Source organism: Lissotriton helveticus, chromosome 3_1 (genome assembly GCF_964261635.1).
Source record: "Lissotriton helveticus chromosome 3_1, aLisHel1.1, whole genome shotgun sequence".
In the NCBI taxonomy this organism is placed as follows: domain Eukaryota; kingdom Metazoa; phylum Chordata; class Amphibia; order Caudata; family Salamandridae; genus Lissotriton; species Lissotriton helveticus.
This window is the reverse complement of record NC_136061.1, coordinates 1,228,158,842-1,228,186,242: the sequence shown is the minus strand read 5'-3', so window position 1 is coordinate 1,228,186,242 and position 27,401 is coordinate 1,228,158,842.

The window sequence follows — 27,401 nt, the reverse complement described above, 5'->3', positions numbered from 1 at the left end:
TGGGTTTCAACACCACATGTACTCTAACTGCTCTAAAAATAGATGTGGATGCATCATGGCTTGAGGATGTGGATTAGGTCAAATGACTTTGGTGATTATTTGTCACTAAAGAGGCTGAAGATGACAGATTGTTTTAGTACTCCAGGAATTATTCTGAGTGGAATGGGAACTGGTTGGAGGGAGTGTGTGGGTGAGTGAGGGATACATCAACTTACCCTAAAGATGATGACATGCTGACATATTTTCTGCAGATGGACATTGTGCTGGTTACAGTTAGGGGTAAGGTACAAATGCCCGTGGGAAACTTAGTGGAAATTCCTTGCCTTTAACACTCAGAAAATAGTTAGATGCTTCATGATTTTTCTTCCCTAACGTATACTCTCACATCACGTGTGTTTTTCAGCACAAAAAAATAAAAGATCAAATTGAATGTAAAACGATATTGTAAATGTTTACGAGTACTCATTGGATGTTCAGCTTTATCCCAGTGTCCACACTCTTTTCCATCGCTGGCATCACCCGTGTTTCTACCCCGAACCTCAAAACTTTTGCAGTTGCACATAATCTGCCGAACTTGTGGAATTTGCACACTGGTAGTTCACACAGAAACTAGAAGTCACTTCAAAGGCACCTCTACCGTGCTCTATGCTAAGCAAGAGTAATCAACCTGGTACACATACAAAGGTTTATATGTATCGAAAATCTGTCTGCATGAGTTCCCAGACTGTTATATTCCACTGATGGGCACCCAGGCAGTCCCCGTTGGAAATGTAATAAAGAAAAACCAGTAATGCTCTTAGGATCAAACAATAAATCAAACAATAAATCCTGAAGTTATTTGCTGGGCTGTTGTTGGTGGAGAGTTGCGCATGCTGTTGGAGCATTTTGGGACACTTGTCTTGTTTGCTGCACTCTGTTTTCAACATCGTAAGAAAGTTGAGTGAGCTGAGGCGTGAGCCGGGAGCTTTTGATGCTGATTTTAGTATTGTATAACGTGTAAAATGACTTGCCAGTTTTTAAAGACTCTGTTAGTTTTAAACAGTGCACTTGTTGCTCACCTTATTTCGCCACATTTTTAATACTGTATCTGGTGGGGGCTTGTGGGGAAACGCTGTTTGGGGTGAAGGGTAGGAGCTACGCCCGCCATCTTAGGAAGGAAACAGGGCAGCGGACTAGTTGTTGGGGCCTCGCCTGACACACCTCCCTCCTTGTTGTCTACAAATGCTGACGCTGAGGCACTCGCGCAGCGGACGCGCGCAGCGGACGTGCGCAGCGGCGCACCAAAGTCGCGCCAAAGTTAAGCCCGTCTGCGCCCTGCCGTGTCCAGCGACCAGCAACTCTGCTCGAAACCAGGTTAGTTTTTACTAACAATGGTAATGACTTTGGTTACACTGCCATGGACTTAAAAGCATTCAGGAACCGTCCATTCTCCCAGTGTAAAACTTCCCGCGCAGGGCTTTAGATGCCCTTGCTGTGGTTTTTCGATGGGTAGGATGACTAAGAGTAAGCTAATGAAGAGACCACGTCATCATGCTAAGAATAGTTTTAAAAAATCGCCCCTTGCATGCCGCAATTTCCGGTTTTGGAGCATTAATTGCAGGTCCCTTCCCAAACATAAAAACCATATTCATGACTTTCTGGATGCCGAAAAACCCTATGCTGTGTCTCTCACTGAAACCTGGCTGCATGCCAGTTCAGGACCTGATGTTGCTGTGGCCCTCCCTCCTGACTATGCTATGGTCAGAAAGGACAGAGACACTGGCAAGAGAGGTGGCATTGCAGTAATTTTAAAATCTATTTACAGTTGTAAATTTGAAGCTTTTCCTCTCCAGGGATGCGAGGCCGCTCAATTTAAGTTAGCAGTAACCCCCCAGATGACCCTATCTGGTCTTCTGATATATCGCCCCCGTGGAAACTCCAACTCATGGACGACCTCTTTTTCTGATGTTATTGCCCCCCTTTTGTTAAAGGCTGCTAATTTTACCATCCTTGGTGACCTTAATTTGCATTAGATGACTCACAGGGTAACATTAGTAAAACTTTCCTAACTGACTTAGAGGCCCTTAATATTCTTTTGTGCAATTCGGGACCTACGCACACAGCAGGACACCTTTTAGACCCTATTCTCTCTAATCTCCCGTTCCCTCTGCTCGCCCCTTGGAGTGGTCTGACCATTTTGCGGTCCAATTCCTTTTGTCATTTACTGAGACTGTTGTCAATGGCGGGGGAGATACGGATGAGGCCTTTCGACGCTGGGGCAAACTTGACATCAAAGATCTTAACTTGCTCCTGTCAGAAAATCCACCGGACGTTAGTCAGTCTCTACCTTTACTTGACTCAGCCGTCTCTGAATGGCTGAATGCTGCCGTTGACAAACTTCTCCCTCTGGTGCCTAAACACTCTTTGCCTCACCTTTCCCCTGCGTTGTGGTTTTCAGAAAACTTAAAGGTTATGAAGTCCCAATGTAAGGCACTTGAGAGGAAATGGAGGCGCTCCTATTCCCCGTCTTGTAAAGTGGGCTACAAAGAGGCCCTTAGAAAATACCACAAACAGTGTAAGTTGGCTAGAGCCACCTATATTGCCAATACTGTGATGAATGCTCAAAATTGCTCCCGTACGCTTTTTTTCAGTGGTTAAGAAGCTGACAGGTTCCGACACGGTCCCTGCTTCCCCTGTTTTAGATGTGGAACAATGCAACTCAATTGCGGAATTCTTTATAGCAAAAGTTGAGCTCATATATGACTCCTTGGGCCCTCCTGCTCCCATTGGAGAGTCTATTTTGATCCCAGTACCTGTTCTTACTAGCATGTCTTGCCCGGTGACCACACTTGCTGCCTGGCTTCCTTTCGATGATACTTCATTTGCCCACTGTCTGGAAAGCATTAAAGCAGGTCCCCTCGCGACCCTTTACCGGTCAAGATCTTGAAACATCTTGACCTGGACTCCCGCTGTGTTTTGAAGGAGCTTCTTAACTCCTCTTTGAAAGAGTCCCATGTTCCACAGAAGAGGAAACATGCAATGATTACTCCTCTTTTAAAGAAGGCTGGAGCCGATCCCTCTAATCTATCTAACTTTAGGCCTATCTCGCTGTTGCCTAACTTTTCTAAGATCTTAGAAAGGCATATTAATATGCAGCTTACTCGTTTTGTGGAAAGCTCTGGCTTTCTGCACTCATCCCAATCAGGCTTTAGGTCGAATCACTCCACTGAAACAACGCTTTTAGGAGTTACCGAGAGATTGCGTCACTGTGTCGATCGCGGAGAAACAGCTGCACTCATTCTTCTTGATTTGAGTGCGGCCTTCGATACGGTGTCACATTCCATCCTTCTCGCATCTCTTCGATCTCTAGGAGTCGAGGGTCCTGCTCTAGCTTGGGTGGCCTCCTTTCTAAGTGATCGTACTTTCCAGGTCTTTTCTGCAAAAGCCTCTTCCAAAATGTGCTCTTCGGCGTACGGCGTTCCCCACGGGTCTATCCTAAGCCCTTTATTGTTTAATATCTACGTTAGACCCCTGGCCACTATAGTGGAGGAAGCTGGCCTCACCTTATTCCCGTACGCCGACGATACACAAATTATTTTTTCCCTCTCTAATGTGGAAGGTGGCAAAATCTCTGTTCTGAAACAAGGATTGACTCGGGTCTCTGAGGGGATGTGGAGTAATTTCCTTAAACTTAATGGAGAGAAGACCGAGGTAGTTATCCTCGGCAAGGGTAGAGATTCATGGGGTCCTCAACATTGGCCCAATGAAATGGGTCTCACTCCTCAACCTGTTGCCCAGGTCCGCAACCTTGGATTCCTCATCGATGATAAGCTCACGATGCGTCAGCAGGCAGTAAAGGTGGCTTCAATTTGTTTTGTCACTCTAAGATGGCTTCAAAAAATCCTCTGGATGCTCCCTGTCTCCACACAGAGGACTGTAGTCCAGGCATTGGTTGTTTCCCGCCTGGACTATGGAAATGTCCTTTACCTTGGAGCCGATCTAGCAACGTTAAACAAACTTCAAGTTGTGCAGAATGCAGCTGCACGGCTTTTACGTCATGTCCCTCGGAGAGTCTCTGCTTCCCAAGCACTCTACGATCTTCATTGGCTAAGGATTGCCAGCCGAATAAAGTTCAAGGCTCTCTGTTACATTATTAAGATTAAACAAGGCTTAGCCCCTGCGTATTTACAAGACCTTATCCAGGCTTATCATCCCAGTCGCTCCTTGAGATCCTCTGGGAAAGGTGATTTTGTGATTCCAAGATTCAGGTTGGTAAAGATGGGCGGTCGCTCATTTTCCCACCTGGGTCCGAAATTTTGGAATGCTTTGCCTGTTGTCTTGAAAACAGAAACAAATCTTCTCCATTTCCGTAAGGGACTTAAAACGTGGCTCTTTCAGTAATGACTCAGGGTGTGTCTTTTCAGCAATGATTTCTGGCTGTTCTTTTTCCCTTTTTTAATCTGTTTCTTGGCGCCGGAAAACCCACTGCGGGTAGCTGCGCGCCTTATAAGTTTAAATAAATAAAATACAATAAATGTGCAGATTCAAACTCGTGGCATACAACTTCCCACTTGCATCAGCGGTGGCAAGTGTGTGACTCACTGAGCTGCATAAATTTGTAGAGTACAGGGAGACCCTGCTACTTGCAGAAAAGTGTGAATGACGACTGGTTCATAGTGCTTTACCCTTACTGGAAATGAGACTGTGCTTACATTGAAAAGAGGAGATGAAAGGGGTTGACAGAGAGTTTACACTCAAACACACAATGCCTACACTGGTGCCTATCGCGTAACCAATTGTTAATGAATCTAATAAAAGGGACCCCTCAATCCAAAGGGACAGGGTATCCACAGGGACCACTCGGACTCCGCACTCTCCAACTTCCGCCAGTGCCTTAACAATATCAGTGTCTGGATGACTGCTAACCACCTCAGACTAAATGCAGACAAAACGGAGGTGCTGTTTTTCAATCAAAAAACTCCCATCCCCTCCTCCTGGTGGTGGCCCACGGCACTTGACCCCGCGCCCTCTCCCGTTCACTCTGCTCGAAACCTGGGTTTCCAGTTTGATGACTCTCTCTCATGCAAAACTCAGATCAATAAAGTGACCTCTGCCTGCTTCCTGAAGTTGCGCATGATCAAAAAAATTCTCCCCTATCTCCCCCTGGATTCCCGCCGTACAGTTACCCAAGCCCTCATCACGTCCCACCTGGACTATGCTAACAGCCTATATGCTGGTGCCCCCCAGTATCTGTTAGACCGGCTACAGATTGTCCAAAATGCGGCGGCCAGATTGATTGGTAATATCCCCTACCGCCAATCTGTATCCGCGTATCGTAAGGAACTACACTGGCTACCAGTGGCTAGTCGTATTCAGTTTAAGATCCTTACCCTTACCTACCGAGCCGTCAACGACCGCGGACCCAACTACCTGAAAAAACGTGTCTCGATATCTCGCTCCATCAGATCCTTGAGATTCAATGACCGCCGCCTCCTGATCTCCCCCCGTTTTAGACTATCTAGAATGGGTGGCAGAGGGTTCAGTGTCATTGCGGCAAAACTGTGGAACACTCTGCCAATCGATCTGAGATTCTGTCCCTCCGAATCCATCTTCCGAGCCAAACTCAAAACCTGGCTCTTTTCCGGACTCTGATTTCCCCACTGTTTCGCCATGCTCTATGCTCCTTTTTCTCCTCTGGAGGCTCAGGTTCTAGCGCCGGGACACCCCTTCGGGGGTAGCTGTGCGCTTTATAAACCACATAAATAAATAAATAAAAATAAATAAAGTAGACTATAAAGTCGTAAATTACTCCCTTTGGGGCTGCAATATACCTCACCAGTTCACCAACAATACATTCAGACAATCAAAATCTCACTCCAATAATCATGTGCCAAACACTCATCACCCCAATTCCGGTGGATGTAGATGTTGCAGAACATACCAGATATTTTTTTATCACAAGGCTTTAATCAAAAATCGATCACGATAGCAATACATTATATATTTATAAAAAATCCTCGTTATGCTAAAATAGCGTCACATCGAAAAAGCCATAAAAAGCTGTTTCTGAAGAGGTGCATAAACAAAACAAGCACAAAAAAGAGGGAACACGCATAAGACAGTTGCATTAGTCATTCAATGGTGCTAATTTGTAGGAATAAATTCCAGCGTCACATGAATATGGACAAATCTTCGTCTAAATTGCTCATCTGTTCCTCAAATATAGCGCAGCATAAGCATCAATGCACTTTGGTGGATAATTACAATCCATAGACACTATCTTCAAGACAAAAATATTTGTTTCCCTCATAAGAATGTCAATTTTTATAAATTGCAACTGAAAGCAAATAGTCTTTCATGCATTGTTGGTTCGACCGAGGTCCAAATCCAACATTAAAGAATTTTCACTGCCAGTCTCAAAGTTCAGATTAAATATACAAGTACCCCTTCCAGGTGAGGACATTATCCTGTTCCACTAGACCGAACAATGGAATATGACGAAGCTTAAAAAACATGTAAACATACCAGCTTCCAGAAAGGAAGCAGCGCAGATGCTTGTTGTGCATGACAGCTCCTTTAGGTAATGGGAGGCTGTGGAAGATTTTAGCCCTAAACTTTGAAACGGACCACTGGAAAGCTTTTTTAATCATCAACAGACATACAACATGCAGGTTGAAGATTGTGCATTTATTTACATCTGTGTAAATATGAGGGACCCCAGAAGAAGTTCTTTCAGCAACAACCCCAACAATGTTTGAGAGCTAAAGGATCTCCAGACAGGGTCCATTGTGGGATACATGTTATGTAACACGTTGAGAAGAGGAGTGTTCCAGGTAGTAGGAGATCAAAATTGCCATAAGGGAAGGTAGACCCCACTGAAAGTCCGCAAATTGGTAGGATCAACAGGTAGGAAGGCAAATAGGGGACAGTACCACTAGACAAGTACATTGGCATGACTATTAGCACTGGTCCAATGAGAAACTGGCCATGTGGCAGAGACAACTGTTAAAGGGCAGTTCTTTGCTGGAGAATGTTGGAGTCCATATCTTCGTCGTCTGAGGTGTGTGGTGCCTCCCCTGAGGGGTCTGTTGTTGGTGCCGGGGGGCAACAGAGGCATACACACATCAGGGGCAGTAGATGTATATCTCCTGCACCCAGCAGCATTTGTCTGTGCCAACAAGGAAGGCAGCACGTACAGCACTGAAAAGGGCCCGATGGCTTGCCAGCATGGCAACAATGTTGTGGAGGAAGGAACACATTCTTTCTATGTAGGAGTCCTACTTCTGCTCAATAGATTCTAGGATATTGTGGATTGCCCCCAGCTGGTTGGTGACCTCACTGGTGCCACTTCGGCAGGGCAGTTGTTCATGCCTCTGCCTCATGACACCAGCGATGTCAGCCAGGGACTGATCCACTCCATAGAGTGGGGATAAGTGCCTCGTATTGCCTCTGAGGTGTCCTTATTGGGACTGAGGCACCTATGGGCTCCCTCTAATGTGCCCACCACGGTCTCCATCCCCACCCGCACCTCATCTACCAGCTGTCGCTGGACTCCTACAGCACGCCATTGGAATTCAACGTGAGGGTCCTTAGAGTCCAGGGCTGGGCTTGGGCTGACAGATTGGGTTGTCCTGGTGGTATCTGGATTTTCGGGAGCCCATATGACATTAGAGGCCCTTCCCACAATTGGAGCTAGTGTATCAGTGGATGCCAGGATTTGCCGGAGGGTGTCTTGGAGCAGGGTTGGCAAGCTGTCATCCTCAGCAGGTTTCTCATCCAGGACAGGCAGCTGGTTGGGAGGTGTTGTGTCATTCTCTGCAATGAAATAGGTATATGTTAGTGATGATCTGTGTTGGAATTTGACATTAGTTATCTGGTTGACATACAGACTATCTAATTCACGTTCAGTTCAACGGTGATGAGTAGGACATATTTTACTCATTAGTATTGAGGCCAAGTTAAACTGCAGTTACCTTTCAGATGTGACAAGGGTAACTGTTCATGGTATGACACACATTGCAACACAGTTACACAGCTTGCTGGGCCAGCCATGCCTGTCTGGGTGATTTGAGTGAAGGTCCTCACCTGCCTTCGTGATTAGCCTACTTTTTCATGATGGCTCTATTGATTGTGCTTTAACATATTGACACCATTACTGTGCACATTGCATCAAGTTCAAATGGTGCCTGCGTTCCCCATGGTCAGTACTCAGCCCACAGCTCCTGTAAAGGAGATGTGAGTTTGGGATTGTATTTGCTTGGATCATGCAGTCTGCATTCACACAGTATGCCACACCAGTCTACCCTGTTGTGCTGTCTTGCATGCTTATTGTGCATTCCTGTGGTCAAGGGTTCTGTTTTTCACAATCATCAACACAACTCTACACAGCTAGCAACCTTGCTACATGGTAGGAATGTGTGAGGGCATGTACCTACCAAAGGTTCCTATATGTCTGTACTCATGTGATTTCCTTTCACACACAGTTGGTTCCATAGTTGTGGACAGTGGGCACTGTATACAGACTCAGAGGGATGGGTGCAGTCAAATTAGGTAGATTACTGAAACTGACACTCACCCCATTTCATCATTGCCAGTGTTGGTGATCTGCAGAGTGTCACACATTGCTTGACTCAGGCTCACTTCCTTGTACGTGTACATCCTCTTCTGGTAATCCACATATAGGCCCAGGGACTCAACTAACTGCCACACAATAATGAAACCAAGATCATACATTGATTCTCAGGTGCCTACAGCTTCAACAATTTGTGTGATCATATCCAATGGACTGACATGGCTGCCTGTATTTGAGGGCTATAGGTCAAGTTGTACATCACTTGCTATTAGTGCTGGTGACATGTACCCACCCAGGTTTGCCACACAACTAGGCCCATCCACCTAACCCTCAAACAGATCCCTGTTTCACACACTCCTACTTTGACATTTTCGGCATGGTGAGCCATTATTCCTTCAGACCTCCTCCTGCCATGTGCTACACCTTCAGCCATGTACACATGACATGTAGGATATAGCACATCAATGCGCTCTTCTCTGTCATCCCTTCCCAGCTGCAGCACAAGTGTGACACTGTAAGACACAGCAGTGCATGTGCATTGGTCAGGGTATCTTGCAGTATACACACACCTTTTCACCTCCTTGCTATGCAATCTCTCCCTATTCAGACACAGTGCCAGTTCAACATGCTCAGCCACACCTATAATGCACTGCACTATCAAGGACCCACCGTGGCCACACACCATCTTTTCTTACAACAACTTACATCTTACAACAATCTTTTCCTCTGGTGTGCATCACTTGCACTCACCCATACCACCAGTACGAGTTGATGGCGAACAAAGCGGTACAAAAGGGGGTTTGTTTCCGGTCCAGGGAAGGCATGGCTTGGCAGTTCGGGCTCGACTGTTCCCATGAGGCACAGGGTCAGACTGATTTGCATATGGCCATGTCTGAACTGGGGTGGCAGAGTGGGCTAAAGAACGGTGTTGGATTAAACCCAGATCTGTTGACTGAGTGTGAGTGTTTGATTGGTTCAGATGCTCCGTCTATCACCACCCCCTTTTGTACCACTTTGTTCGCCATAAGTTGGCAGGGTATGCTCAGACATGAGTCCCTTGCTCACTTTGCCACTGGATTCAAGCAAGCCGGGCTGAAGACGGCTGAAATGCCAGAAACCGGTCCTCGGAAGCTTGTTCCGGTCCAGGGAAGGCATGGCTTGGCAGTTCGGGCTAAACTGTTCCCATGAGGCACAGGGTCAGACTGATTTGCATATGGCCATGTCTGAACTGGGGAGGCAGAGTGGGCTAAAGAACGGTGATGGATTAAACCCAGATCTGTTGACTGGGTGTGAGTGTTTGATTGGTTCAGATGCTCCGTCCATCACCACCCCCTTTTGTACCACTTGGTCCCAAATAAGGCACACTAGCCTCATGGTGCAAGGTGGCCTGCATTGCCACAGTCAGGTTGGTGAGGATCAATTGTCCATGCTTGATGTGTTGTTCCAGTCCATTTTTTTGGCTATGTGCTGTGGGACTTGTATTTCTGTTGACTGAAGGTCTACATTCCCCTACAAGTCCCAATATGCAAAGGTGAACCTAGACTGATGCAAAACATTATAAATGGAAGGGACAACCTTGAGGGAGCTAAACTGAGCTGTGCAAGATGTAACTAGGCTGTGTGACTTACATTTATGTGTTGTTTAACTGAACATCAGACAGATTCCTACCCTTTGTCTTGCACACAGCGCAGTGGGTCCCTGGGACATAGCTTGCTACACTGCACAACATGTCCTTTTTGCCCATATTGGCCTTTGTTGCGACTTACCCTGTAGGTCTTGTTGATCCTCGTAGGCAGCACTGTCTGATCCAGGTGCTCCTGTCACTAACTCTGCCGGGATGATAGCTGCCACTCGCTCTTCAAAGGCATCCAGCTCCTCCTGGGGCGTCGGTCCTCGTCCTCCTGACTACATGACTGACTTCAGGTTTTGGGCCAGTTTCTCCTTCGTCCTACGCTTACAGTGTGCCAGCATTTCTTACAGTCGGTTATTGTCCTCTTCACTTTTCCCACACTGTTGACCGTGTCCCCCTTTGACTGCCAAATGGCCTCTTTCTTCCCTAATAGCAATCTGGAGGTGACAAAGAGTTGGTGTTTGTGCTTTGTCACCTCAGTGATCAAGATGTTATTCTCCTTCTCATTGAAATTGCAATTCCTCTTCTCCTGGGAGTCTGTGCGGACATCCTGGCTGCTGTTCTCTGCTCCCTGATCCATTTCTGCTTTCTGTGAGTATATTTTTTTCTTCTTCAAAAGTATAATTTCTTATAGTTTTTTTGATGCTTGATGCACTCAAATGTGATGCAAAAATGTTAGCGTCACTTTACGTGCTGCAAACCTCACTTGCGTCACTTTGCCTGCACACGCATCAGTTTTCATTACAACAGCTCTCCCACGGAAGCTTAATTTTTTATGACACAACACCTGACATGCCAAGATGAACCATCTCATAAATACGCCTCATCCATGACGTTTTTAAATAAAATACAGAAGCGCAACTATTTCTGACGCATCGCTGCCTTGATGCAGCGATGCATCATTTCTTGGAATTGAGGCCCAATGTTTTTTAACTAAGCACTGTTGTGGCACATGTTGATAAACAACAGTGGTGAAAAGAGGGAAAGCACAATAGAGGACTAAATTGAATTAACAAAAACTAATACGTTTGTTTGGGGTGGTGGCAGCACCTCGATATTCCGCTTGTGAAGGCGAGCAGATTGCGAGGGTTCTCCTCTGCTCTTTCCTGCATCCCACTGCATTACCGAGTCATTTTTTTACTACATGCAATTGATTTTAATAATTGTGGTGTAATAATTCTGTGTTTTTTAAATACTTTAACAAACCATTGTGCTTCGAGATCTGGTCCCCCTGTGCCCCGTTCCACCGCGGCTTCCAGGTGCCGATTGTTGTGGAGGGCTAGGTCGGGCGCCATCTTGAGTGTGGCCCGGACCCTGCGGGACCCGAGTTAGCGGTCCAGCGGAGGGCGGGGCTTGGTCTATAAATAGTTATGCACTTTAAGACGCGCAGCGGCCACGCGCAGCGGGCGCGCCGACTGCGCGCCGTAGGAGCGCCAAAGGAGGGCCCGTCTGTGCCCGTCCGTGTCCCGGACGTGCCCAGTGCCAGCCCCCCTGTCGGTGTATCACGGATGCCCTATAGGATCACCGCCCGATACTCCCGTGAGTACCTCTTGGCACTGAAAGCCAGGACCTGTATGTGCAATGCTATATGGGAGGTGGCAGACAGTGCATCTCGGGTTTGCCATGCGTGTAATTTTCGCTTCCAACCCACTCTAAATCATCCTGCTCGAAGTCCTGTTCATTCCTCACTCATTAGAGCAGGTTTGAATAATGCAAGGTCACTGGTTAAGCATGCAGCAGACATTTTTGAACTGTTGAGTGAGAATCAGTTGGACCTACTTTTCATTACTGAAACCTGGCTCAATGAGACCTGTGCCCCATCAGTTGAACTTGCTATTCCACGGGGTTACAACATTTTTCGGAATGATCGTCTACTGGGTAGAGGAGGCGGTATTGCTGCTGTTTATAGGGAACAATGGGCCTTTTCCCATGACCCTCAAGATCAGCTGGCTGACGCCGAGGTGCTCCACTTTTCTTTAGCATTTAATTCTCATTTTTCTGTAGGCGGTACACTGGTTTACCGGCCTCCGGGTTACGCTGGAAACTTTGTGGGGGCACTGGAAGAGGTTATAGTCCCACGGGCACTAAGATACTCTAGATATCTCCTCCTGGGGGATTTTAAAATCCATGTTGATAGTTTGGACTCTCCGGAGACCGCCCGCTTAAACGAAGCTCTCTCCATGGCCCAGCTAAAACAATGGGTTGTGGCTCCTACTCACTCGGGAGGACATGTCCTTGATCTGGTATGCTCCAACTTCGACATTGACATGGCCTGCCCCGAGATAGTGACCTGGTCAGATCATAAGCTGATTAGGTTTGCTTGGTCTCTGTCTATTTCTGCTGAGAACAGTCCTCAAGTTGCTCACGCACAGAAGATTAATCTAGATATTCTGTCAGATGGTCTAGCCGCCTCCCGCCCACCACTTCCTTTAGAAATTCAGGCGGCAGTCAGTTTGTTTAACTCATGGGTTGAACATGAGACCGCTGCCTCTATTAATAAAGGCCGGGTTTGTAGACTACGTACTACCCCCTCCAAACCCTGGTTTTCTCACTCTCTCCGCGATCTCAAATCGGGATGTAAGAAACTTGAACGGATCTGGAGACAAGCATATCTGCCTGAGGCTAAGAAGGATCTGCGGGTGGCGCAAAAAAAGTATTATGCGGCCATCAGATCTGCCAAAAGCTGCTATTATGCAGGGCGAATTAATAAAGCTAATAACAACAGCAAGGACATTTTTACCATTGTAAAAAGCTTTGTTTCACCCTGTGCGGCTCAACCTCTGCTGCCCTCATCGGAGAAATGGTGTGAAGAGCTCTCTGTGTTTTTTGTTGAAAAAATTGCCAAAATTCAAGATGACTTGCTTACTGTTTGTAATGGCTTCCCCTCTTTCCTGGCGGCTCCCCCCCCTGTGATGCCTGAACCCACAGAGCAGTTCGCTCACTTTGCTCTGTCATCGAAACCGGACATCATCGCTGTTCTTGGGGCCTTAAAATCAGGATCCCCCTCTGATCCCTGTCCTGCTAGAGTCCTTGCGGGACTAGCGGAAATAGTTGGAAACGAGGTTACTCAGATTATTAACCTTTCTTTTCTCACTGCAACCGTCCCAGCCTGCTGGAAGCAAGCCAAATTGCTTCCACTTCTGAAAAAAACCGGACTGGACCCTGCCGTCCCCTCCAATTTCCGGCCGATATCATTGCTGCCAGCTCTTGCCAAAATCTGCGAAAAGATCGCTTTCAATCAACTGGATAAGTTTGTTGAAACCACTCAGGCACTTCATTCAGCTCAATCTGGTTTCAGAGCGGCCTATAGCACCGAGACTGCCTTAGTTGAAATATCCGAGGCTATCCAGGAATGTTTGGACGGAGGCGGCAGAGCGGCTCTGATTTTATGAGACCTCTCTGCTGCCTTCGATACGGTACCCCACTCCCTTTTGCTTTCTAGACTAGCCGCTATTGGCATCACTGGCCCTGCATTTGACTGGTTGACATCATTTCTAGATAACAGGATGCAGCAAGTCTGGATGCCTCCCTTTGCTTCTTCCCCTAAGAAACTTACTACGGGAGTCCCACAGGGTTCCACTCTGAGCCCCCTGCTTTTTAACATTTATCTTACCCCTTTAATTTACCTTGCAGAACAGTTAGGGGCAAAAATTATGGCCTACGCTGACGATACCCAACTTTTGTTTACCTGGCCTAAGAATAATTTAGATACGTCGGCGGCCCTAAATCCATTGGCGGCCCCGCAAAAAATGTAGGAGTCTGGTTCGGAAATGACCTTAAATTCGAGGATCATTTAAAAAAAACTTACGGGGGTCTGTTTCTCCACTTTGAAAACTCTACGTAGGTTTTTTCCCCTCCTCCCGAGAGAGGCCAAAGAGACTGTTATTCGCGCTCTGATACTCTCCAGGTTGGACTACGCGAATGGCCTGTTTTGTGGACTACCGGCCTATCTGATCCACCGTCTTCAGGTCATACAAAATGCCGCTGTGAGACTCCTGTTCAACATACCTAGATGCTCCAGTGTTCGCCTTCTACTTCGTGACCTTCATTGGCTCCCAGTTGCCCATAGGATTATGTTTAACATTTTAGTCCTTTCCTATCGTGCTGTTCATCAAATCGGCCCAGTTTACCTGAGGAAAAGGTTTTCTCTCTATGTCCCTAACCGTTCCCTCCGGTCGGCCAATTTATGCCAAATGTCCGTGCCTAAATTTAAGTACTGCAGACTAGGTGGCCAATCCATCGCAGTCAGAGCCGCGAAAGCCTGGAATGTTCTCCCCCTTCACATTAAAGCAGCGCCTACCATCATTGCTTTTAAGAAAGGACTGAAGACCCATCTTTTTAACAACACTCTATAGGTCTCTTTCCTTTCTTTGCTATTCATTTCAGGAACTCCTTTGCTCTGCCTTTACTTTTTTGCGCCAGGATACTATTTTAGTAATAGAGCGCGCTATAAAAGCCTTTATAATAATAATAATAATACAAAATACAATGGAGTATTACAATACATCGTCAGACTTCCACAACAACAGTGAAAGTATCTGCAAAAACATTTCTGCATGGACGTGACAAAGAAACAATCCAAACCATTTATGTAACAGTGCTACTTCTCAGAGCCACCATAATCAGAATAAAGTGGTTCTGTGTAAGTACAAAAGCACAGAATTATAAATTAAGAGCAATGCTGCCCAATTTGAATGAATGCCGTGTGATAGGAAGATTTCTAGTGGCAAGAAAGGAAGTGTTTGTCACGCAGTAGTAGAAGAAAGAGTGAAAATCTTCCCTCAGATGAGATAGAGGTAAATAATCTATGCATGTCAATGAAAGCACAGGACAAATTTAGCATATCTAGTGATATTTGTATTTACTTTTGAATTTTAAGGGCATGTACTCCGACCCATGGTATTGGCATGCTTTAAAGCAAAACGTGTGATAACAAGCATCACTTAAATAAAACCATCAAAAGTCAACTGAAAATACTCAGAATTAAATGGAGCAATAATTGAGTTTGTAAAGAAAGATGGAAAGGAGAATAAAGTTTGAGGACAGAGAATGTAACCCACAAGGGGAAAGAAGAAGTTGACAGATCGAAACAGACACGGAAAAACAAGGAAAACCTGGAAAATGTGGGCCAGGAGAAAGACCTAGTAAATGGAAACTGACAACAGATGTCAGAAGACCAGGTCCATAAAGATGTTATTAAGGACCAATAGCCTTGATTAGATGTAATTTGAAAACAAAGGGACTGAGAGTTGTACTGAAGACCATTAGGGATACAGAAGGTGTGATCTTGACTAGGCAGGAGTTCCAAACTGAAATCAAATAGCCAGAGAAGGCTTAAGAAATGGATTTACTGGTCTTGAATGTTCTTGTCTCTAGACTATAGTTATGAAAGTTACTGAGAATCGATTGACCCCTGAAAAACTGACTTAAGAAAAAATGTTTTCAGATGTCTGTAGATGTATGATCAGGACATTTAATTCAAGGTGATTTAATTTGTATTCAAACTTCCAAGAGAGGCAAATCATCATAAGAGTGATGTGGTTCGATTTTTCGGTGTCAAATATGAGCCCAGCTGTTGAGAAGATGATCAGCTTGAGGGAAGTTAATTATGATAAGGGGATTACAGAAATGATTGACTTTTCTTAGTCAGTTTTTGAGAGGACCAGGGTCTGTACAATTTGCCTGAATTTGTTTCACTGGTGGAAGGTCTTCAGTTTTTTGACTGGATGAAGTGTAGTTCAGTCCATGAATGTAGCTTGTTCAATGTATGAAAGGAAAGAATTTGGGAGTCGGTCACATACCTGAGGATTTTACCTCCTCTGCCAAGATCAGTGATACACCATCTGACTGCCAGTCTTCATGGTCTTTGTCACACTAACATTTAATGCAAAATAATTCTTTTTTTCTAGTCTAGTGGCATAGCATTTGATGAAATCCAATCGTGAAGGTTGGAGAGGAGTTTTGTAGCTCAACAATGTCATGAGGAAAAGACATCATTAAGTGTACTGATGATTACTACTCTACGATCTTCCGTTAACACATGTTACACCTGGCATCATTGGCATGTTTTTCCCCTCCCTTCTTTGCTTCTGACCTTCTGTTTTTCACTGTATGCTGCATTTTGTTCTTGATGACTTTAGGACTCCGGGCACTTGACAACTTCTGATGAGTGCTAAAGTGCAAGAATTGTGATTATGATTGCTTATCTATTATTGGCATATTTGATTTACTGGTAAGTCCCTTGCAAGGTGTTCTGTGAGTGCCCACCACCTGTATTTCAAATGCTACTAGTGGGTTTGCAGCACTGATTGTGCCACCCATATGAGTAGCCCTGCAACAATGTATCAGACTTGCCACTGCAGTGTCTGTGTGTACAGTTTTAAACTGCCACATTGACCAGGCAAGTGCACCCACTTGCCAGGTCAAAACCTTTCCTTTTGCTGCATTTCAGGCACCCATAAAGTAGGCCCAAGGCAGCCCCATGAGCAGGGTTCAGTGTATGTGAAAAGTAGGACATGTACTGGTGTGTTTGACATGTCATGATAGTGAAATACCGGCAATTTCATGTTCACTATTGTAAGGACTATCTCTCCGATAGGTTATCATTGGAGCTGCATTGTAACCTCTTACAAGTGTAACTTCCAAGTGGGAAGAGATAAAGATTTGGAGTTTAGGGTTCCTGAATTCACAATTTAAACATACATCTGTTAGTGACGTTGATTTATAAATTGCATGTTTCTAAATGCCACTATTAGAAAGTGTGCATTTTCTTGCTTTACCATTCTGTTTCTCTACCTGCCTCTTGAATCCACATCTGGTTTAGACTGTCAGTTGGGCTGCTTGTACATTCACTCTAGACAGACACAAGGGGAGCTGGCCCTGCAAATCCTGATGGCCAATCACCAGGCTAATGGGTCTTCCTGAGCTACAGTGGTGGGAGAAGTTGTCACTGACAACCGAATAGGGCTGTGCCTGTCCTCACAGAAAGCTTTCTCCGCCCCCTTATAGTGTGTCTGGAGCCAGGTCAAGGTAAGGCAGGGTCTTGTGAACTACAAATACGTTCCTTTGAAGTTTGCCTACTTCAAAGGCAGAAAATGGTACTGGAGCTGTGATACCATAACTTCAGAACACCTCTGGACTAAGAGGAGATTCTACCAAGAAGAAGAGGTGGAGAAGCTGTAGAAAGGGAACTGCCACTCTCCTTGTTGCTGTGTTATGTTGGCCTACTGCTTGCTGCTTCTGTTTTGGGCAGTGAAAGGACTGGACTTTGCCTTCTGTATCCTGCTTGCCTCCTGTTAAGTCTCATGGCCATCAAAGACTTCACCAGCAGTCCCTCAACTCATCTGCTCGGAGTTCTGACCTGCCAGATAGTACATATTAAAGTTCTGGGCCCTTGGAGGTGGCTTTGCTGCAAAGAGGAAAATCCGCACATCGACCTTTAGCATCTGTTTTTCCCGCTACAGCAACGCCGTGCGGTTAAAAAACCAACTCATTGCCACAGTGTGGCCAAAGAATCAACACAATACCTGCCTTGCAGCTGAAAGATCGCTACAGTCTGAGTCCCAAGCAGTGTGTCACCTACGTCCATGGCACCCACTCTGACTCTGATGCAGGCCCTGCTCTGTGGTGGAAGAAATCAATGCATCACTTGCCACATGGATGGAAAATCGACACAACCCATGTTTCGCCGCCGCCGCATCGACCCCTCGCGTCCGGATTTTCGACACATTGCATCTGTACAACAAGTTCTTTATCGGAATTGCCCAGCAATAAGGAACCAAGGACACATGTCCAGAAACTGATCACCTTCCCTGAAAGTAAGGAACTGATGCATCACCACCCCTGACAGTAAAGAACCAACGCATCACCTCACATGCGCTGCAGTAAGGAACCAACGCATCACCTCCCCTTGCAGTAAGTAATTGCTACATCACCTCCCCTGGGAGTAAGAATCAATGCATCACTTTGATTTTCCAGCACCTCACCTCCTCTGCACCTGTTTTATGTCTTTGATTTTGACACATCTCAAGTACTTTGTGTTGCATCCATAGTTTCCTATGGACTGAACTATTTTGAACCTTTTAAAAGTGATATATTAGCTTGTGTATGTTGGATGTTTGTTATTTTGGTCTTAATATATTCAGATACATATTGGGTTTGGTGTCCTTTTGTAGTGTGTTTACTGTGTTACTGTATGTTCATGTACAAATGCTTTACACATTGCCTCTGAGACAAACCTGACCGCTCGGGCCAAGCTACTAAGGAGGTGAGCAGGGTTTATCTTGGGTGTGTAAGTCCCTTACCCTGACTAGAATAAGGACCCCTACATGGACACAGTGCAAACCACTGCCAACTGCCAACTAGAGACTCCCATGTCGAACAACCCTCACAGGGTACACATAGAGGTTGAACAGTAGCATTACAAGCACTGCCTCTTAGGAAGAAAAACAAACCAAGGCAAATTTAAAATTCTAGTTCTCATCCCTATCAATCGATACTGATTGCTTAGAAATGATGCAAACATCTCAGATCCACTCCCACAATGAACTTGTGAGACACCAACACCCCTAAAACACCTGTTGAGAAATGTAGTGGAACACTGCTGACACTGACAAATTGAGTAACATGAGGAGGCAGAAGGGACCTTTATTTAGAATGTAGTGCATATCATCAAAGATATTTAGCATAGCCATGTTAGTGCCACAGCCCTGTAGCACAATAAATTGATAATAGGACAAAAGTTGTTTTTGCTCTGTTTGATTTGACAATTGGATGGCAACACGTCTCTAATAGCTCCTTCCTGCAGAACAGGTGCTTATAGCCCTGTAGTTACCATACTCATTTGGCTCACCTTGCATGTTTTACAACAGAGGTGTGACATGACCAATGTTTTGAATAGCCAGGAAAATAACTGTCAAGTACTGAATATTGAGAAAGTTGGTTGAATCCCCTTCTGTGAGCCTGATAAAAGACAACTCCTCTGAATATCTGTGGTGCCATCCTGCATTTAGTAGTTTACATAAAAGCTGGTAAGAGTCTCCATAAGTGAGACCCAAATAGGAGCAAAACACACTGGTTAAAAACCTCCTTGGCCCTGTTGTAGATCTTGATGTGAGATGAAGATTAATGTAGAGATGAATAGCAAGGCACCACGCTCCCATGGTCATCAGAGAGAAGAAAGAGTCAATTAAGAAGAATCAAGAAGAAATCCATCAGAATCCCCATTTACAAAGGAACAAATATCAGGGACCAAAACAGAGACCAACGGGTAATTAACACAAAAAGGAAAGCATAGGAATGTGCTACGACTGATCCATCACTTGCAGATGTCCCCTTCTAATAGATTTGAATAGAAAATGATAACACTACAAAACTTTATCCTCAATCTTATATGCACTTTCTTGAATTCATGTTTGGTTGGATTTAGAATAGTAAATCTGACTTTTCCAAACATTTGCACTTTTCTAATGCTTGTGGGATTGATGTTAAAGTAGTAAATCTCCCCACCCACCTATATGCATGTAACTTAATGATGGAGGGATTTGAGATAGAATCATAAATCTAATATAGATACCAATATAGATATAAAATATTTGTAAATGTATGTTTCTTGCAATATACATGGGGGAAAATGGAAATTCTTTAGGTGATAATAAAAAATAAAGTTGTTCTTGACAATATGTAAACTGTTACTCATATTTTCTAATTAGAAATATGTTACTAAAAGTTATAAACATTAAAAAATAAGGACAAGAACATTGACCAATAGTGTAATAAAAATATAATAAAACCATATAAAAAATACAATTATTAAAAACTATATGTCTAGAAATAAGAACAATTCAACAATTTTAAATGCACTTCATGTGAGTGTGTGTATACTGAAAAACACGTTAAAAATTACTTTATTGTTAGGTATGTTAATAAGCTTATGTTAATGACATCACTGATGACATCGAAAATTACATAACTGATGCCATCATTCGATGATTATGACAGTGTTCGATAATCTTTGTGGACCTGAAATAATTCAACAAGGTACACCTGTATTCAAATTTATATCACCAATAAAGGAATGACATGGCGGTTTATTTATTTTGAACACATTTTACTGGTTTCTAAACAGTGCACAATATAACTTTCAACATAAGCAAGCACACTTGACTCTAAAGCATACGTTGTTACCATTCTATGCATTCCCTCACGTACACACAGTAACTCTATGCTGTTATCAAGAGATCAAATAGAAATTGAATGTCAAATAAAGATGTACATTGTTTAATGTACTCAAAAAAATTGATTTTAAGGCTAGGGGACATTTGTACCCTTCCTGAATTATGGAGCATCCATACTTCTAGGTGATTCTAAAGAAGATTTAGCAAAAATCTCTTTTGTAGACACAAGCTTTGTAGACACTAGCTTATGATAGGAAGCCAAAATAATTGAGGAATTCGGATTACAATAGCAAATGTCATATCATTCTGCATTTCCACACATTTCCCTTGATTTAAACAGTAGGCAATAAAGGTTCCCTCAAGTACGAGAAATGCCCAGGAACGCATCCGTGGAAAGTAAAAGAAACTAGTATGGAATGAGGTTGATTTTGGGATGTGGGTAGCTAGAGCATTAGGGTCTGGTGTCATCCAACATCTAAGGAAATCTGCCAACCCTAGGCCCTAGACATGTCTGAATACCGGACACCTGGCTGAGTCCTTGATAGCGTTGCTTCAATGAATGCTACCACTTTATCTTACCTAGACTACCCTGCACAAGTCAAACATTGGTTAAAATAGGAGTTCATCCCATTTCTGTAATGGAAAGTTCTGGACCTTGTGTGCAGCAGTAAAACTCCCAACACCTAGCATTCAGGGAGTTCTACCAATAAAAGTAGTTCCTCACAAGTGTCAGTGTGTCTATCTTAACTGATAGGAACAAGCCACATTTGTGACTGTAAGAAGTTGAGTTAATGGTTGGGAGGGATGAAAGCAACACCCACTCAAGCAACAACCACAAACATGTGTTAGGGAGTACCACAGAAGCTACTAAATTAACATATGCCTAACCCTCTGGTGACTGTTCACAAAAGCAGTGAGGCTTAACTTAGAGGCAAGGTGTTTATGTAGCACACAAACAGTAATAAAGTGAGCACACAACGCAAGGAAAATCCCAATCCATTTGAGGATTATAGAGTAAATCTTAATACATAAAATGATACCAGAAGGACAAAATCCAATAAGTAGAGCCAGATATATTGAATTTCACATTCTTTAGTGAAAATACCTCCAAGAAGCAGAACATGCCACTCACAGTTGTCTGGTCATGCTAGACCGGCGGAAAGTCACAAGTTCATGCTGACTGCAATCGGGCGCGGGTCGGATACAGGCACCATGTTAGTCACGCCATAGAGTTAACTTCTCAAGTCTGGTGTAAAGAGTTCCGTTTGAGTTGGAGGAGGCCACGAGGAGGAGGCCTTTGGCGTGTTAGGAGGCTCAGCATTTCACATGGTCATTGCTGTGGTGTGAAGAGCCTGTTGTCGCTGGAGCTTTTCATTAGTTGATCGTCATGACAGTCATTGTTGGCATGAACTGCAGGTCTTGTGCTGCTTATCGTTGTGGATGGTCGCTGTCAGCGCAAAGAGGAAGTCTCAAAACAGCATCGTGTTACCGGTTATCGCTGGCAGCAGAGGTGTGGTGTGAATGGGCTCATTTGTGAATAGCCCAAACTTCAGAATTTTAACCTTCTACTTTATTAGGAGCTCTCACTGATACCAGTCAAGGGTCCAGGAACTGGGAGGCATCTCTTGGGGATCAGGACTTACTCCAGCAGAGACCAGCAGTAGTGATCAGGCAGGTCCAGTCAGGCCCAGTTGCAACCTTTCAGTTGGACAGCTGCTGGGAGGCCTCTGGAAGATTGTTTTGTTCCTGCAACTCACATAGGAGGTCAGACAGCTGATCCTTGGAGTCTTTCTAGGTAGCCTCGGATCAAGACAAACTGAACCAATCTTTCTTCTTCAGACAGCAATGCACTCATTCAAGCAGCATTCACTCCTTCTGGCAGCAGGGCAGGCCTTCTTCTGAATTTTCCACAGGTCTAGGAGTGTTCTAATGAGTGGTTCTGATGGTCCGATTTTTATATCTTCCCCCTTTCCTAGTCCTGGATCTAAACTGCTTCGGGTTAAAATGCATGAAAAGGGCCTTGTGTCATGTTTCTTTGTGTGTGCTGTAGACAAGAGCCTTTGAAATTTAAATCAGGGCACTGCCCCCCCATCTCCCTGCTACACCCAGGTCTCATGCTTCACTGTCTGGGCCTATAGGCATTCTAGATGGGAGAAACATTAGCAGGCCCAGGAAGCTGGACCCTTCTAGAGAGAGGCCTCAGAAATTTTGAGCAGAAAAATTTGAATCTAAATTATCACTTTACCATTAAAGATGGTTTTAAAATACACTTTATTTGAATGTAAGCACTATTTTTAGGTCAAAGCCAACCAGACATTTGCTAAAGACAACTTGGGAACATTCAGAAAGCTGACTGAGGAATGCATTCCGCCCATTGCTTACCATGGGTTTTGGGTTTTGTAACTCCCATTTACTGGCTTTCTATTTCATGGTTTTATTGGCCTTAGCCTGTCCAACTTGAGTTCATCCCTCCCGTTGCCCAAGGCTTGTTTACTGTATTCTTCCACAAACTCGCTTTCTCTGAACAGGCCTTAAACTGTTGTTCTTATCTTGTCATATTTACTGTGTATTCAAAGACAGAAGTCAAATGTCAAGCTCCTTCTTCTGAGGGAGCATGGTATTTGTTTTTCTTTCTCTGACTTCAAAGTGAGAGAATTTATGTGACAATCCTGCTGCGTACCCATGTATGAGGAAAACGTGTAGGATTTGTTTTCTGACACAAAAAAATATACTTTGATGATGTTTAAGAAACTGCTCAAAACCTGGCTGTTTTAAGATTCTGTTGTTCTTTAGGTGACTGCTACCCCGGCGCTGAGAGATCCCCCTGGGGATGATTCGGGCTGCACACTACAAATGAGTTTAATTAATAATAATAATCAGATTTAGTGAAATTTGTAATTCTGAAGTCTGGTGGAAACAAATATTTGAATGTGATCAAAAGTGAGGGTGGATGGAAAATTCCGTTACACAGGGTGAGTTTGTGGAGTTTTGCTCACTCCGACAAAACTCCACCAAGAGCTGCAGAGTTTTTCTCATGCACGATTTTGTGTCCCCTAACGCGATTTCTGGGCACTAGAACGTCTCTCACCAAGATTTTCTCAACATGGGCGGTTGCGGCAGGTCGCAACCGTTCACGTTGAGAAAACTGCTGCTCGAGTAAAAATCTGCTTGACCAGCAGAAAGAAGCAGCTCCTTCCTGTGAACCTCGTGGGCCAAATTCCACCTGCTCATAGAACTCCACAGAATCTTGTGGAGCTTAAATGTAACTCCGGGGAATTCCACAGAGTGAAACGCAGTGAGGTCTGCCAACCCTTAATAAAAGCAAATCAATACACTAGGTTATGACATTGGCACACATTATCATTTGTGTGCATTAAAACTGTATTTCGGTGCAAATATAATAGTGGCCATTTCAATTGAAAGTGTGTTGACTGTAATGGCAGTGCACTACTGCCTAAGTACACAGTGATCCCCTTGATCAAAACTTAAACTCTTGGTAAGCAATTAAACATACAAAAACATTTGCTATGAAGCCAAATATATAAAAAAAGGTTACACTTTATTTATAGTACCCAATGTTCTGGTACTTCTATTAAAATTACACAAAATATGCAAAAACATTTACACAATAATTCAAATTGTTAAAAACAGAATACAATGAAAAACAATTTTAAAAAAAATACATCAAAATTATGACCAGCATAATTGAAACAGACAGAAATGTGTAAGACATAGAATTTGCTCAATACATTTGTACATCCAATGTCCTATATTGCCACTTTGTTGCATACACGGATGTAATCAGTATTTCAACGACAGTGTGAGTTTCTTATATTGTACTTGATTTTGCGTTGACGCGTTTCGATGGATCTAACTTGTTACACCATCTTTATCAAGACTTTCAATGTTTCTGTCAACTCGGAAAGGTCAATAATTTTCACCCTTAGTAATTTCGTCTCAACCACACGAGATTTGGTCAATTTGATCGAGGCAAACTTGATTGTTTGATTTTTTGATTTTTATGTGCCTCGTATCGGACCACGTGATGCTTAATGTTGTCTTTAATTCTAACACCCCCAGATGGATTCTAATAAAAGCTGGTTTCCTCTGAATTTCTATCGGGCTGCTCCCTTCTGTTGTATTAAGTGCTCAGTAATATCCTGTAGCTGTTGAATATGAGGCTTTATCAATACTGCTGCACGGAATCTCGTTTGTTGAGGTCGGGAGTCGAGCAATAATTGGTAGTTTTCGACTGGACCCTTCAAGATCGGCTGTCCGTCATGTCTCTCTGCATTCCGCGTAATACCCACTACTGCACCATGCATACTCCACAACTACACCACTCCACTCTATGCCTTTCCACCCTATGCCATACCACTCAATTCTACGACTCAATACGGCATTCACTTCACTACACAACACTCCACTGCACTCTATGTCCTTTACTCCGTACCACTTACCCCACTCCACTCTACCGCACTCCAATCTACCCCACTCTACTCCAATCTATCCCACTTCACTCCAATGTACCACAGTCTAACTCACCCCACTTTGCTACAATGAAACCCAGTCTACTCCACTCTACCCGACTCCACTTCACCCAATCTGCTGCCATCCACTCCAATCTAGCCCACTTCACTCAAATCTACCCCACTCCTACCTAGCTCACTCCGGCCTATCCCATGCCACTCTAATCTACCCCACTTCTCTCCAATCTACCCCACAATAATCCACCCAATCTATCACACTCCAACCTACACCACTCCACTCTATCCCATTCCACCCTAATCTATCCCATTCCACTGCAATCTACTACTCTGCACTCCTATCAACCTCAGTCCACTCCATTCTACCCCACTCCACTCTAATCTACCTCAATCCACTCTTCCCCAATTTACCAAACTCTACTCCAATCAACCTCAATATATCCCACTCCACTCTACCCCACTCCAATCTACCCCACTCCACTCCACTCCAATCTACTCAATCCACTCTAATCTACCTGATCCCACCCAATTCTACTCCGCCCAAGCCCAATCTACCCCACTTCAATCTACCCCACCCCCACCCCAATCTACTCCACTCCAATCTACCCCAGTCTACTCCACTCCACTCCAATCTACCTGACTTTATCCCACTCTACCCCAATCTACCTTACTCTACCCCACTCCAATCTACCCCCACCCATCCCAGTCTTCATACACACACCACTCCAATCTACCCCACTTCCCGATCTACCTCATTCCACTCCACTCTACCTCACTCTCCTCCACCCCAAACTATCCCAATCCACCATGCATGGAAAAGTGCACAGAGTCCTAGAAGCCAACAAAACAGGTTCAGCAAAGGAAGTCATAAATTTGGGGTGACCCTTCAGAAAGGGTCAGGTCAAACAGTGCCCAAATTATTTCAATATAGTTTAATGCCATCTTCTCGTGGTCAAGGTGTTGGTCTATTCCTTTGGGTGTAGTCAGACCACCTGAAAATGTGTGGTACTGTTCTAATTATGAGACATTTGGGAACATTGAATGGTAGGGCTTTTGCCACGTGTATTGAAGTTCTGGACAAGAACTCTCAAGAACAGTTGTGAGTACTTTAACTGGTATTGTAAGTGATAAAACACATTGGAATTCATGAAAACCACATTACCACAGACCCCTGGTGTCTCTAATTTTCATTAATGTCTGGGGATGTTGGGTTACCCCAACCATGGGCCAAAATATTGCAGACATCCCCACTCAATCTTTCTCATCAAACCATTCCCTTTTGTCTAGTATTTGGATTCCTGTTCAGTCCCACACAAGTTCAAAAATCCCTCACTCATAATACCAAAGATGTGGTTAAGCCTTGGCAAGAATTCTCTACTGTGGAGGCTGAAGGTAATTGCCATGTTTTGGGAAAACTGTTTTCTTAAGGCCATTGTCCCGGTAGGTCAATCAGATCGATGGAGGAGTCCTGCACTCAACAATAGAAACATTAGAATGTGTAGATATTAAAAATATTTGGTTGGGGTATGCTTCCATGCATCCCAAGTTTGGCACATTTTAGCAAATGACATATAATCTAACCATGCACTTTACTTTCAATTGCTTTCCAAATTTCCAAAATGCCTTGCTCCTAGTGTATATCACCTTTGGTGACCCTGAGCTCTTCTCAAACCCATGCATGCCTGATTCAGAAGAGCAAAGTTGGTGGGCAAGCTGTGGCAAAAGTGATCACCATGATCTCCTTGACAGCTAGTCAGGTTAAGGGAGGACTGACATCCAGTGATAGAAACCTTTGTATATGTGGACAGTTTTAGAAAAAAAGTGTTAATGCTCTTACAAGTGTCTATTTCAGTGTGTTGTATAAACCAGCCAGTCAGGACAAGTGAGGTCTGGCTGTACCATTAGATTCCTTATGTAATTCAAAATTAAACATATTATATATCTATTCACAATTGTATTTTTACAATCAATAAAGTAGTACACCAGTAGTATTTTTTCTGTACTATTACATGCTTTTGTGGTTAGCTCTAAAACGTTAGGGAAGAGGTGTGGCACCGCGGCCAGGGCGACTGACGCTGGAATCAAGGTTCGATCCCCGGCACCAGCGGCAGGTCAGCCCAGCACAATTTTTACTCTGGGAAATAGCTTGCTTAATCTTACCGACGGCCCCCAGAGCCGGGATTCCTTTGGGTAACTGTTCGCTCTTTACAAATACTGGATTTTACATCTACAATGGGAATATTCACGGAATATTCATATACAATTATGGCGTTATTGCAGCAAGGCAGCGATGTGTCAGAAAAACCTGCTCTGCGATACAACATTTTCAAAGACCTTGGATTCATCGTATTTACGGTATGGCTCACCATGGAGTAAGGTTCCATTCTGCATCAAAAAAATGACACTTCCGTGGTATGGCTGCAGCAGAGAAAACTGACCGAAGTGAAGCAGAAGTGATGCTAGGCTGCTTTGTGGCACATAAAACAGTGCAAATCACCCTAGTGTCACATTGGAGTGCGTCATGCATCTAAAATATATTAAAAAGTGACACATTTGAG